We start from the raw sequence: 11,450 nt of genomic DNA, 5'->3' as shown, positions 1-11,450 counted from the left end.
AAGATTGACAATGAAAATTATTTTCAGTTAAAAATATATTCTGAATATATTTTAACACTGAACATTCACATTTTAGAGGCCTTTTAAATTCAAATTCTGAATTAAAAATGCACATATTTGCTTCCATCTGAAAATCATTCAGTTCCACAGAAAATGTAATCAAAAACGTGTGAAATAACAGCAAAGATCTGAAATTAGATAAAGTTGAAAAGTATCCGTCAAACATCCACTTTGGCCATTTTATAGATCCGTCAAACAGTTTTTGGTTTTGGGAATAAAAAAATTACCTCCTGTTGACAAACTTTTAAAGAGACTTGTGTTTTTGTTTTTCATGCATTTTGTCTTTTAGCTTTTCATATTATTAAATAAAACTTGATTCATTCTGAATCAAAAAGATTTTTGATCAATGCTTTTTCTCTCATCTCATACTTTGTGTTTGCAAGCAACGCTGCAGCCATATTTTCCCTGTTATTCTCCTTATGAGGTGAGGTTGAAACTGCAGCTGATGACTGTTTGATCCTGAGTCCACAGAGCGTCCGGAGCAGCAGGTATATCTCAGAGATTGTTTTCTCTCGGATTAACCCATTTACCCCGCTGCGACACATGCGGCCTTGTTTAAACCCTTGTCAAACACAGCAGTTACCGCCGTGTTTCCACTTGCTCTGCGCTCTTTCTGAACTATTTCCACAGTCTCATCAAGCCACATAAATCTCCAGATTTTCTTCAGGTACTTCTTAGAGTCGGTCAAACAACAACAATGGTGCCATTATAAATCTTCCACCTTAGACTGCAACTTTGATAGAGAGACCTAACAGAGGTTATTTAGCTGACTGCTGCTTCGGGGACTCTGCTGACATGGGCCTCCTTTAGGCAAACACTGACTGTGTTTTTATGGCCTGGACAGGTGTGACTGGTACACTTTATATCTTCCATTTACTCCATCAGATTGGTTTCCTTCCAGGAAGGAGCTGAAAGTGAGACTAAACAATGCTGGTTGGCCAGGTGTGGAACATTTTAGTCTTTTTAAATACAACTGGGATTACCTTAAACATACATTTGTTATTCTCTTTGTTTCATTCACTTTGTTTTATTCTTTCATTATATAAATCATTAAGGTTGTTGGATATTTCCATAATGAGGAATATTTTTTCTATAATTTTAAATCTGAATTGGGTTTCACTGAGTTTTGGTTGAGTTAAGGGAGGGATGTCAAACTCATTTTCATTTTGGGCCAAATCAAGATCATGGACGCTCTTAAAGGGCCGGTTGTGCTAGAATGTATTAACCAAACCCGTGAACAAACTTTAAAATATTAATCAGTTCTTAAAATTACATTATACTGACTATCTTTTCATATTGATCAGTCCCTCCAGGGTTTTGCTTTTGGTTTTGTGATTATTTGCATTAAAAATTAAAGTGTTTGTCTTACTAATTTAGAAACATTTGCGATAACTGCACATATGTATGACCATATAGATAATGGACTATAATTTGACATCAATTAAGCCGTTTAGTATGTGTCAGGAAGTTGGCGTCACTTAAACCCGATGATTTTTATTATGATTGCCAAAAAATCTGCAATAAACTCACAATTATGCATTAGGACAAAAAAGTGTGATGATTTGTTGATTTTGTGTGAATTTACACAACAATTCACAAGAAACTGGAGGAACTAACTGATGTTATCTGCCAGTAAGTAGATGAAAACGGCCTTGATGTGATTGATAAAATAATATTTAAGAACTGTTGTCTTGACGATTCTATTTATGGGTCCCTCTAAAGTCTAGCAGGCCACATAATAAACTATGATGGGCCGGATTTGTCCCAGAGGCCTCGAGTTTGACACGTGAGTTAAGGCATCCCTCATCTATTTGCAGTTCAATATTGGTAGATTTTTCTTTTGGTTGGACATATTTCTTTATTATTTGCATAAAATTCACCTTTCACTGATTCCTTTCATAAAGCATGTTTAAACAGAGGCTGAAACTCCAAATAAAGAAGAGATGAGTAACATCCAAAAGAAAAACTTCAGAGACTCTTCTAAGATGATGCATCCTTGAATTGTTATGAATTCAACTTTAATGAAATGATTCAACAGATGGAATATGAACTGGGAGATGCTTATTTTTTTAGACTCATTCAAAAACAGCTCCTTCAGCATACACTCCATTGTTCTGCCCCTACCCTTACGCCTAATTGGATGCCTTTGATACTGTATGAACAGAGAGAGGGACCCAGTTGGTGTGGATCTCTAATGGACCCTCCAGTGGCTCTCACATTGATAACTTTCTCTGTGAAGACAGGCTCCGCGTGCGCCGTCATACAAAAGGCAATCTAACACAAGTGGAAGAAAAACTCCAAAAAAATTAGAGTTGATTTATATTATTGGATGCTACCAAGGCTGCCCAACACCTGATGACCAGAATCCAACTGGAATACTAATTATGCTAATATAAACAATTACTTCAGGAGCCCTCCTAGTGGGTGTTAACGTTTCAGTCAAAATTTATACGCTTGGGTCATATCAACTCTTCTATCCTTGAGGAGGCTCTCTGAATAACTTACAAGTTTAGATTTCAGGAGTTATTTGCAGTGTTTCGGGTATCCAGGTTGTATTTGTTCGTCATTAGCTAGTGTTTGGTTTGGCAGCCGGATTTAAGAGACAGTCTCTAAATCCTCAGCAGGCGATGAAGGGTCTGCGCTCGCTGCGGCCTCTCCGGGTGCCAAGTACTTGTCCAGTGTAACAGGTTCTGTACCCCTCTTCAGGCGCCCCCCAACCGCGTCCACCATACCTCCTCACACAGCACTCCTGTGAGCTGCAGAGGGGGAAGCAGCGCCGGCGAAGAGCGCTGTTGACATTCTCTGAAATTGCCTGAAAGCATTTTTTTTCTCTAGGAGCTGGAAGAGGAAGGCTTCAACTGTTAGATGGTGTGAAAAGAGCTGAAGACAGACACCATGTAGGAGAAAAACACCAAAAAAAAAGGAAAGAGACATAATTTTATGTGGTATACATTAAAAGTACTGTCAAGGTTAGAAAACGGAAAACAAAAATGCATCTGTTTATGTCACATTGTTACAGATCCCAAAATGTATTGTTGTCCCTTTAATCGAACACATAAAACCACCAACCTTTAATCAGAAACTAGCATGTTTTAGAGGGGTTGAACATCAATGAGATTAACTAAGAATTTCAAAAAAATATGCAAAAACAACAGAAAAAAATAACCTTACTATATTCTGTAGATTACAAACCACATCTTAGCATATTTAGTTTTATGTTTAGCATAAAAGTTTAGCATGTGGGTTTTAGAAATCTAACCTGAAGTCCCAGCTTTTGTTGTGCATGAATAACCTTAAACAAGCACATTCATTAGTAGATCTAATGTTTTTGAAGAACTTTTATAATTATTGATGCAACTTTCTCAGACTTATATGCAGTGGTGGGCACCGCTAACTAAAATGTTAATTCTCCTGACCCTAGAAGATAATCATAAATTTGAGCTTACACAATATTCAGAAGATGCTAATGCTAAAGTAATAAAAAACTAACTTAAATGTTGAGCAGGTCTTGACAGACTACAACCCTCCATCACCAATTTAATTTTGACTGTATAATTTACATGTTTTATTTTGCACTTAGGTATTGCATTTATATATCTTATTCTCTGCTGTCCCCCTTCAAAATAAGAGCATGAATATTAATGTCTAACAACTTAAGGATTTTTTTTAACAGTCGATAAACAAAACATCAGCACAGATGTTGAGCTTTAACCAGCTAAAAGTCTTCAAAACAGTCAAATAAATTAGCGTTTTAGAATTCATTTTGGAGAAACTAACTGCTAAGCAAAAGATTTGTTCCTCTATCAGTTGATTAGCAGAATTGTGGCGATCACTACTTCTATAAAATGACGACTCTGTTTAAAGGTGAATACTATGGCAACAGAAACTTTCAGGTCTTTTTCCTTTACAGAAAAGGATGATTTTCCCTCAAAGGCCAGTGTTTGGTGGTTGCTCTGTCTGCCTGTGGGCACAATAATCTGGCTTTGTGGGGAAGGGTGTATAAAATATGTATCCCTTATGCTTCAAAACTACCAGCATGAACTAAAGGCTGTGTCCTAACCAACAGAGTTTTTTCTTTTACTTATGCTGGTCGAGAGTCTTCTGCAAACAGTGAAGGGCTGGGTTTGCAGCTTAAGCTGAGAAGAACCCCCAGATCCCACCTATCATGTTCACCTCACTTTTAGACTTAGGTGAAAAAAATATTTTGTCAGACCATTTCTAATTATAACTTTGGAGGTCATGGGTTTTCTTGGAAAGGCTTTTCAAGGTCAAGGTGTGTGTTTATAGGGATATTTTATCTTTCTTCCAGAAATGCATTTGTGAGGTCAGACACTAATGTTGGTTTGAGATCAGAACTCTACTCACCATCCAAGTTCTTATACACCAAATCTGTTCATGTCTTTATGGATCTTGCTTTGTTCAGTGATGCTCAGTCGGGTTGGATCATCCAAACTGTTCCCACAAAGTGCATAAAATCGCCTGAAGTTTCTTGGTGTGCTTTTCACTGGAGCTGGAGCTAATGGGAGGAGCCTGTCTTCTGACAAACAACTTTTCACCATAATCCAATCAGCACCAGACTTTACACTTCAGTTCATTCTGCCAAGCGATGCCGTCTTGTCAGCTACCAACACAGATTGCCAGACGGAGAAGTTCATAACTCCAGAGAGCATGTCTTCAGAGCTCTGGAGTCCAGTGATGTTTCAAGCTTAGCTTTGCACCTAGTGATGTAAGGCTTTGAGGCAACTGCTTGGCCATTAAAACCTCTTCCACAAAGCTCTCTTGAGGTAATCCGAGGGTCATTTGAAGTTTGAAAGTCTTCAGCTATTAACTCTCCTTACTGTGCATTCAATGACACAGAAGAGTGATTTTCTGGGGTCTACCACTTTACGGCTGAGTTGCTGTCATTTCCTATCACTTCCAGTTTGTTGCAATACCACTAACAGTGGAACAGGGGAATATTTAATCAGAAATTGTTCCAACTCCTCACAATACCATACTGGAATTTGCTGAGCCATCACAGATGCTTTTCAAACCAGCATGCATGCATCAGTACTCTAGTTCTGTATATTGGTGACCATGGAAGTAATTGGATTACCTGACAGGTGCACAAAAGAACCCTGCAAATATTGAGTTGTTTGCTAAAATGACACGAACAAAACAAAGTTATAATATATCATATGGAATTTTTCAGCTGTTTGTCTCTTCAAATAACCTATTATATGGACTCAAGTGCAGAAAATGATTAGTTTCGTAGTGTGTCTCCCTTTAATACCAGTTTTCTGTCAGCATGAATGCTCTGCCATTGGTCTCTTTTCTTCTTTTACTCCCTTAATTGCCTCTGTGCCTTTCTGTGTTGTTATTTCAAATGCGGTGGCTCAATCTCTTGTGAATATATCAAAACTGCATTATTACCTGGGTCAAGCCACGAGGTGCAGCTTAAACGATAAGCATGCAAATGAAGTGATGTTTTATTCCACAGCGCCTATAATGTCTGGTGCTTGGAGGACCCCAGGACACCTACAGCGTAACATCAATTACTCACAGAAAACGCAGATGATTGAACAGGTAGGTGGCAACAGAAGATGTTGAGTGAAATGGATGATGAGCGGACGTGATGATTTTAAAGATTACAAAAGTGGGAATATTGGAGAAAAATTGGTAGCTGGCATGATAGACCTGTTTATTTACTTGTGCTGAGAAATATGTAAGAAGGATGGAGCCAATTCTAAAGACACTAAAAGCACTGAATGGTGCACAATGAATGAAGACCCTGCTGCAATGTAAAAAGGAGCATGGATGAACTTTACAGAGTTTCGGTGAGGGATGTACTAACAATGTTTGAGTCACGGTGTGTGAGAGTTCCTGAGGGTTTTAGCAGACACAAAGGTTATGCATAGAGCTTGGAGGATTGTTGTTGTGACTTATCCATGACATAAGGCCCATGCATATCAATGTAGCTGGCATTGCTTCAAGCAAAATCCTGCAACGGTCTTGGCAGAGTGATTTTTATGCCCTCTCTTGCTCCAACCAAGAGGATCGTGCCATGCTCTGATCACACTGTCATGCTCTCCAGGGGGTAATGGATACTCTGCAGTGCTCAAACGACATTCAACTGCTATTTTGGGCAAAAGGTACGAAGCTGCACCAACTGGATGAGGGAGAAATAAAATTGCAGAAAACTCTGTCATCTCCATCCTGTCATACTGCTGATTATTTGATTATCACAGTATGATAATTCATAAGATACTGATGATGCCATTATGACAGAAAATATTGATGTTTATTATTCTCCAGAGCATGGCTGAAACTGATAGTGAAGGCGTAGAAACCTCCATTTTAATAGATGTAAACTGTGCAGCCTATGCTAAGGGAAACAGATGGCGTGAAACTGATACACGTCATTGAAGAAGCCAGTTATCACAAACACTTCATCATGGTTGTGATGGGAAAGTTATCAAGTTCATGAGGCAAATTATTCTTATGTTATAAATAGCCAGGTTATAAAATAAGATTAGAATAAAAATAACTGTGTTTTAGATCTATTTTGGTTTAAAGAAATTAAGAACATGAAATATGTAAGTGGGATATAAAGGTAAGAACAGAAGCAATCATAGCACATGGGAATTGTAGTGTGTAGCAAGTGTAAAAAAGCTTTAAGATGATACAAATGAAAATACAGTATACTTCGAGATGGGAGTCTTTCCTGACTAAATAGCTTTATAAGACTTTCCACAGATTATCTGTTATATCCAATTCAGAAAAACTCATTGGCAGTGACTGTAAGCAGAATGAAGCAGCAGGGGGCAGATTGCCGGTGCATACACTGTACTGTACAGTGATGGTAACAGATTAGCATAATTTCTTTCACATTAAGCAGTAATTTTAAATTCATTGTAGCCTGCTAATGGTAGAGATTAAAATGCTTAAGACTTCATGGTAATGAAAAATAACTATGGTGACATAATCAGTTGTGTAGAGGGATGAAAACAAACTGTTATAAGTAATAAAAAACACTAAGTATAAAAATATGCACCCCGACATTATTTTTATATTTCTATCCTTAATTTATTGTAATAAGTTCATTCGTGTTATTTTAGTTATTCAGTGCAATTCCATATACAACAACTAGGGGACGCCAGTCGCATTGGTGCCATAGAGAAGGTTGGGCACACAGAAGAAGAATGTTAGACGCTAAAGGATGCTAAACTTGTGTCTCGTCTTTTTTGTATCACAGGTCAGTAAAAATGTACTTTGGTGCATAAATGTTGGTATCCTTTAAGAGTTGAAGAGGTTATTGAATCGAGAGTCAACCAGTGAGACACTTTAGGCAGCTTTTGATTAGTATTGTGTAGAAAACGGGACATATTTCTGGAGGCTAATTAATGCTAATGCGAGCATTAATGTACATATTTGTACATATGTGTTGAACTAGCTGAGAAACAGTTGAAGGACTATTGAATTCACTTTGAACTTATTGTATTTTTCACTTTTTGAAACGGTAAAAGACATTTTTCTGGTGTCTTTTCTTTATGGGTTATTGCAAAAACCACAGAAACAATGTTATCAAACTCAATGAGTAAATGGCTGCGTAAAGGGTCAGTATTAAAGGAGCAGTTTTGTAGTTTTTTGTGCAAGATGAAATACGGTAATTTTGTTAAAACAATGGATACAGTTAAAGGCTACATTGCTTCAATACTAAAGTATATATTTGTGCAGATTAAAAATTGCAAAAGCTATTAAAATAGTTAAAAGCAAATCCATATATTTCTATTTTGATAGTCAATAATACAAAAGGTCTGAGAAAAAGGGACAAGATATTTGAGTTAAAACAAAACTAATGTGGTTTGGAGAATTAAAAGCTAAGATATTTTGTCATTCAAGAAAATTCATAATGTAGCATGTTAAAATAATTCTCATTTGATATAAAGGGATATTACAGCCATTTGTGCTGTACTGGATCTAGAGGTTATCTGTTGAAGTTATTCAGTGATACCTGAAGTATTTGATATGAAGTATTGCATATGTAGTGTTGTAAATGGAGTACAGTCATTACACAGAATAATAAACCTTCCTGTTAGATGCTAAAGGTAGCTCAACATTTGTCTCATCTTTTCCATGTGACAACGTCACATGTTGAGAGAACAAAATACAACATTACTATTTCATTCTAGAGTGGATTTGATTAAAGTTTGCCTTAATCAAACTAGTTCGTTTTCAAAGTCTGGTTTGTTAATGGAGTTGTGAATGCATAATGCAGAAAAAAAAAAGTGAACTTTGGTCTGCATACAAACCTCGGCCTCGGTTCGTTTGAAATGAACTCTGGTGTGGTTACAAACGCAGGAAGTGGACTATAGTTCAAGGCATTCTGGGTAAATACAACCAGAACAAACCCGAGAGTCTAGCGCTAGCAAGAGAAATGATTTGTGATCTTTTACCAAAGACAAAAGAAAAACTCTAAAACTGCTAAAATCTTTTTGTTTTCATTTTGTGAAAATGGAAGGTACACTCATGTCTTCTGAGGTTTTTGTGTTTTGTAGCAGTTCTTGGTACAGCGCCTCAGCAGGCGAGGAGGCGAACAGCTTTTCCAATTAGCTTGGATCATTTGACACATTGCAATATGAAAATGAACCACAAGAGCTTAAATAGTAACACATATTCAAACTGAGTCTACTGGACTCTGGTATGAAAACACACTTAGTAGGTGGGTACTGTGATCAGAGAGCATTGATGTTCACAAGTCCTGGTCAAATCAGAGGGTTTGATGAAGTGTTTGTACAAAGCTATATTTCTTAAAAGCACAACGAGCTCGTCTGATTGTTAGCTTGCTTTGTGGAAGCTGCTGAAGTCCAGAGGACAGGCAGCAGAGACAGATGAAAGTACAGAACATAGGAAACTTTCCCCAAACAGACCAACTACATGTGAGGAAGAAGAAGTGTTTTTTCACAACTGTCCTTTTCATCTCTCGCACTTTCTCATCTCTTACTCTTTCTGCTCTCTCTTTCTCTTCATCTCACTCCAGGGAAGATGAAAGCGAGTTCTGCCACTGGCTGTGAACTCCCCTGGACATGAACATACTACTGCTTTTGTGTGTTTGTGTGTGCTTTGGCTCATGCAGCTCAGATAACTTTTTGTTGTTTCCACTTGTAACCAGAAATTGGAAACAGTAGTTATTCTATGCAGGACATGTATTTGATGCAACTACTGGCATATTCTCAGTGGAGATATTTTTTTCTTCTCATCTATGAATATTCTAGTTTAATCAAATCAAACCAGTTTTTCTTTCTCATTAGATCATAAACCAGGTAGTTTGTTTTGCTTTAGAGTAATTTTTATTCAGATTAGTGTCATATAAAGTGAAACATTTTCATCCTTTTCACAACCTTACAGGGTTTAGAATCATCATCTGTAAGGATTACAACACTGGAGTTTTATCTGCTGCGCTTCAGTTCCTACCGTCAATCTCGCCCCAAGCTATGCTGACGACACTTCGACTCCTGAGGAAAAACCACTAAAGATTTTACACAGATCCAAAGGCGGATTCAAGTGAAGCAACAGTCCTTTAACTTAGGTACGTACTCTCAATATGAACAACTTTTTAGTTGAAGAATGAATATTTCTGGGGCACTGTGAGTTTTGAAACCATCTTTTTCACCTTAATTTTGGACCTAATCATTGTCATTTTACATAACTTTATTAGTTTTGGACTTTTGACCTGTATTACATTATGAACAACACTGATACTCATTAAAAATTACGCTACATTACAGCATCTTGGTTCTACTTTTTCAGTTTTACGGTTTTCAAAGCTGACTTTACTAACCTAATTGGAAAAATGGGTATACGTATATATGTATTTATATGTATATGTGAACAAAATCACATGTGGAGTTCCTCAAGGTTCCATTCTCAAGCAACTCCTTTGGCAGTATCTATGACTCAGTTTATGCTTTATTGATGTTGTCTTTCACTATCTCTGTGTGCTTACATTGACAGCACAACACTTTATGGTTCTTGTTATCACTTTGGCAGCATTTCTTTCCCTTTGATTTGGCACAGACTTCCAGAAAATGCTGAATCGAGGCTAGAAGCTCACTTTAGAGTTGCCTTTGACTGTTTATTGTAAAACTTCCTTAAACATCTTTAATTTTATTCTCTCATCCAATTTTACTTCGCTTTCCTGTATTATACCACTTTGAATATGAATAAACTTGCATCATCTTTGTGATAAACAGAAGCCATTATTTGTTTTGTGTTGATAACGTTGGAGATCAACACTTAACGACTCGGTGAAGTTAAAACTCCAGAAATGTAAAGATGGACTCACTCAAATATATTATTTATATTATTAGTTTGATTTTCTTACAGATGTCAGTAAAAACCACAAACAGTAAGCAGCTGCAGCTCATCCTAAATATTGTGTTTAGATCTGACTTATTTATTTAAATATAAATCTGCATTTCCATACAACTTTTCACAAAATGTCTGCATTATAATATAATTTCTGTAACAACGCTGTAATAATAGATGCTGTTGATATAAACCTGCCTTGGTTTTGAATTTCATTTCCAATTTTTATTTCGGATCCAGTCATGGTGAGCAATCATTCAGTAGTTGTTCGTTTTTTAAATTGGCCTGTGTGTAATCTGAATGTCAAAAGCTTTCAATATACTTTTTGTAAAAGTCTTGAGAGGTTTCTTTTTTTTTAATCCCTGGAAGCAACATTAAATTCAATATTGAAAAAATTGAAAGAATATGGCACCACCACCACTCTGCCAAGAGAGAGTAGACCACCCAAACTCACAGAGCAGGAAAGGAGGGCCACAGGCCAAAGATAACCCTGAGGGAGCCGCAGAGCCCCACAGCAGAGATCAGCGCGTCGGTCCACTGAACCACTGCACAGCGACGGTCCAAAAAGCTGGACTTCATGGTGGAACGGCCAGAGAAAAAAAGGCTTGGCTGAGGAACACTGATGGTATCGAATATTGGTGGCGTTGCTTTTACGCTTGGTGGGCGTGTGATATTACAAGCTGCATGGACCCTAGTGAAAACCAGATTTACTGGTTTAAATGTTGTAAAGCAAGTCTCTCTTTTCTTTTTTTTAAAGTTGCATGATGGATGTCAAATAATGCAATGCTGAATCAAGGCCAACTGTTTAAAAAAAGCATCTGAGCATGTTTTATAGTAAAAACAAATCAGACTGATACAAAACTTAGAAAATGCATCTCAGATACACACAAACGTTGTAGTCCAATAAACTAACAAACTGCTGAAATAGATAACAGTCCAAAAAAAGTTGGATATTTGGAATTAGCTCCTTTACAAAATTACAAGTAATAAAAACATAAAACATGAGACAATCAAACCAGCTACTAAAGTCTACTTGCATTTAG

At 37.0% G+C, this 11,450-nt stretch overlaps 1 long non-coding RNA gene across 2 annotated transcripts in view; it reads left to right on the top strand.

Moving 5' to 3' along the window:
* The first annotated feature begins 7,200 nt into the window (after window positions 1-7,200).
* Window positions 7,201-11,450, top strand: part of LOC106961987 (uncharacterized) — a 28,089-nt gene continuing 23,839 nt past the window's right edge. For both annotated transcript variants that reach the window (XR_001427874.1, XR_001427873.1), the window contains exons 1-2: window positions 7,201-7,294; window positions 9,448-9,628. This is a non-coding gene — a long non-coding RNA (uncharacterized LOC106961987). The remainder of the gene's footprint in view (window positions 7,295-9,447; window positions 9,629-11,450) is intronic.

The sequence above is a fragment of the Poecilia latipinna genome, unplaced genomic scaffold, assembly GCF_001443285.1.
Source record: "Poecilia latipinna isolate Pla-1442-1.1 unplaced genomic scaffold, P_latipinna-1.0 Scaffold1358, whole genome shotgun sequence".
In the NCBI taxonomy this organism is placed as follows: Eukaryota; Metazoa; Chordata; class Actinopteri; order Cyprinodontiformes; family Poeciliidae; genus Poecilia; species Poecilia latipinna.
The sequence above is the reverse complement of the archived record's forward strand: the minus strand, read 5'-3'. Positions and strand labels throughout refer to the sequence as shown.